Source organism: Lissotriton vulgaris, chromosome 8 (genome assembly GCF_964263255.1).
Source record: "Lissotriton vulgaris chromosome 8, aLisVul1.2, whole genome shotgun sequence".
NCBI lineage: Eukaryota > Metazoa > Chordata > Amphibia > Caudata > Salamandridae > Lissotriton > Lissotriton vulgaris.
Window position 1 is genome coordinate 413,991,681 of NC_141696.1, and position 3,736 is coordinate 413,995,416.

A 3,736-nucleotide genomic window follows, 5' to 3' on the forward strand; every position below is an offset into this window, starting at 1 on the left:
GCGTTTTTCCCCTCCCTGTTTATTACTGCTAGATTCCATAGTACCCGAGGTAATGGCGTCGTCCTGGGAGGCTATTGTAATAGTAGGAACAGTTTCAGTCAACAGGGATACTGGGGGTGTTGTTATCAGTGCCGGCTTTGTAATGGCAACAACTGGTGATAGTGGAATGCCAGGGCTATTTGATAGTGATGTCAGCTGTGTAGTATTGTTGGTACAACTCATGGACATTCTTCTTTCAGTATCAGCTATTTCATTTGATACCAAGGTAAGTGCGTTTTCAAGTAGGGACTCGAATGTAGGGGGGGGGAAAGGAAAATCATCCTGTGTAGCAGCTACGACATTAGGCTCCATGATGGCAGAAGTAAGTGAACTTACCACGGGCAGGATGTCGATGTTAGAGGGGTGGCCCGCCCGACCACTGCTGACCACTGACGGCCACAGACGGCCCGCCCTCTGCCCGGGCTCCGCCCGGCGCCGTCCGCGACGCGGAGGGAGTTCCGCGATTTTAAGCACCTCCTGGTGCGCGGGACAGGAAGTGGTGGTGTACGGCTGCTAGGGACGCTGGGAACCATAGTTCCTCCCCTCTGCAGCCGAGATGGTGAATGGCGCCGTCAACGGGGGTCACAAACGGCGTCAGCAGCCCAGCGCCCAGCAGCAGCAGTCTCCCAAGGGTGAGTGCGTTCCAGCGCAGCACTCGGTCGATTTCTCAGCAGTCCCCGCTCCACCGAGGGAGCTCCGCGATTTTAAGCACCTCCTGGTGCGCGGGACAGCAAGTGGTGGTGTACGGCCGCTAGGGACGCTGGGAACCGTAGTTCCTCCCCTCGGCAGCCGAGATGGTGAATGGCGCCGTCAACGGGGGTCACAAACGGCGTCAGCAGCCCAGCGCCCAGCAGTAGCAGTCTCCCAAGGGTGAGTGCGTTCCAGCGCAGCACTCGGTCGATTTCTCAGCAGTCCCCGCTCCACCGAGGGAGCTCCGCGATTTTAAGCACCTCCTGGTGCGCGGGACAGGAAGTGGTGGTGTACGGCCGCTAGGGACGCAGGGAACCGTAGTTCCTCCCCTCGGCAGCCGAGATGGTGAATGGCGCCGTCAACGGGGGTCACAAACGGCGTCAGCAGCCCAGCGCCCAGCAGCAGCAGTCTCCCAAGGGTGAGTGCGTTCCAGCGCAGCACTCGGTCGATTTCTCAGCAGTCCCCGCTCCACCGAGGGAGCTCCGCGATTTTAAGCACCTCCTGGTGCGCGGGACAGGAAGTGGTGGTGTACGGCCGCTAGGGACGCTGGGAACCGTAGTTCCTCCCCTCGGCAGCCGAGATGGTGAATGGCGCCGTCAACGGGGGTCACAAACGGCGTCAGCAGCCCAGCGCACAGCAGCAGCAGTCTCCCAAGGGTGAGTGAGTTCCAGCGCAGCACTCAGTCGATTTCTCAGCAGTCCCCGCTCCACCGAGGGAGCTCCGCGATTTTAAGCACCTCCTGGTGCGCGGGACAGGAAGTGGTGGTGTACGGCCGCTAGGGACGCTGGGAACCGTAGTTCCTCCCCTCGGCAGCCGAGATGGTGAATGGCGCCGTCAACGGGGGTCACAAACGGCGTCAGCAGCCCAGCGCCCAGCAGCAGCAGTCTCCCAAGGGTGAGTGCGTTCCAGCGCAGCACTCTGTCGATTTCTCAGCAGTGCCAGCTCCACCGAGGGAGCTCCGCGATTTTAAGCACCTCCTGGTGCGCGGGACAGGAAGTGGTGGTGTACGGCCGCTAGGGACGCTGGGAACCGTAGTTCCTCCCCTCGGCAGCCAAGATGGTGAATGGCGCCGTCAACGGGGGTCACAAACGGCATCAGCAGCCCAGCGCCCAGCAGCAGCAGTCTCCCAAGGGTGAGTGCGTTCCAGCGCAGCACTCAGTCGATTTCTCAGCAGTCCCCGCTCCACCGAGGGAGCTCCGCGATTTTAAGCACCTCCTGGTGCGCGGGACAGGAAGTGGTGGTGTACGGCCGCTAGGGACGCTGGGAACCGTAGTTCCTCCCCTCGGCAGCCGAGATGGTGAATGGCGCCGTCAACGGGGGTCACAAACGGCGTCAGCAGCCCAGCGCCCAGCAGCCGCAGTCTCCCAAGGGTGAGTGCTTTCCAGCGCAGCACTCGGTCGATTTCTCAGCAGTCCCCTGGACCTTTTATTAAAACACCTTCCTGGGGTCCGGGGGGCTCCGGACCCCCTTTTCCCGGGCCCCCTACCTACGCTCCCTGCCAGGGCCGCCATGAGCCTAGAGCCGCCCCTGCGTAGTGCACTGCATAAAGGGCACTAGCACTATCAAATACCAGTTGAACACACATTACTTCCGTTCTTCTCTTTCCGCCAAGATTCTAAAGTAAATTCTTCCTGTCAAACATGTCCACGCCTTTGTCCTAATAATGTGTAACTCTGAGAGCTACTCATCTCCTATGATATAATTCATTGTAGACAAAATAAATACTTAACACCCTCCCTCAGTGCTGGGCAATAAATTAATTGACGTGCATAAAACGTAAATGCAATTTAAATAAAGAACAATTTTAGAGAATTTGGATATTTACTTTGAAAATGTTGGCTTTTTTATTGGATAGTTTTTATTCTAACTCCCAATCAAATAGGGTCATGATTTGCAATATGGATTCTTAATAAATATATGAGTTTTTCTGGTCATGGTATATTTGAACCGGGCAAGCTATTTCTGCACATTTTACAAAAGCAGTGCATAATATAAAGAAAATCCAAATGTGCTTTACAACAGTGTTTGCAATGATCACGTCTCTGCCTCTCTGCGATAAGTTAGGAAATGTGCAGGAAATAAAGACAAGGTGGGACGGTGTGTTCAGGACTGGAAACCAGAACATATAAAATACATTATAAAATATTAATATCCAGCGATCCATCTCATTTGATTTACTGCAACAATTGCCCTGGTATTTTTTTTTCTCCGTTTTTAAATGTTATTCTGAACTGTCCAGCATCTACAGAGCAGGCTTAGATTATGCCAATTTTGTTGGCTACATCCAGTGCATCATAGTCTGGAGCTAGACACACATATGCCTTCTTCTCGCCGTCTGGCCTGATCAGGGTGTAGACCTTGGCAACATCAATATCATAAAGCTTCTTTACAGCCTGTTTGATCTGGTGCTTGTTAGCCTTGACATCCACAATGGAGACCAGCGTGTTGTTATCTTCAATCTTCTTCATGGCAGACTCCATGGTAAGAGGAAACTTAATAATCGCATAATGTCAAGTTTGTTCCTACGAGGAGCACTCTTCCTGGGATACTTCGGTTGCCTCCTTAACCTCAAGGTCCTCGGCCTCCTGAAAGTGGGGGATGTCCTAATTTTCTTCTTCTTGTGACTGTGTACCCCCTTAAGAACAGCCTTTTTAGCTTTCAAAGCCTTGGGCTTTGCTTCAGTTTTAACAGGGACAGCTTCCTTCCTGGCCTTCGGTGTCATGTTGGGGGTGAAAGAGCCAATTGCCCTGGTATTAAAAAATATAATCTGAGCAACATCAACATCTCTCAGGAACAACAGATGCAGACAAACTCAGCGAGAAGAAAATGTGCATGGTAGTATATGCAAAACGAGGTCAGGTTTAATTATTACTTATATATGCTCTATATTTTATACGAAGAACTTGCTTCAAGAGTTTCAGATGTAAGTATGTCTAGTAAGATCGCCCAATCCCATGAAGATGTATGGTCTATGAGTGGCTGTAAGACCATTGATAACATAGGGTCA

At 52.7% G+C, this 3,736-nt stretch overlaps 1 pseudogene; it reads right to left on the reverse strand.

The window, feature by feature from the left end:
* Positions 1-2,945: 2,945 nt before the first annotated feature.
* LOC147697106 (large ribosomal subunit protein uL23 pseudogene) lies at positions 2,946-3,461 on the reverse strand (annotated as a pseudogene).
* Positions 3,462-3,736: the final 275 nt, after the last annotated feature.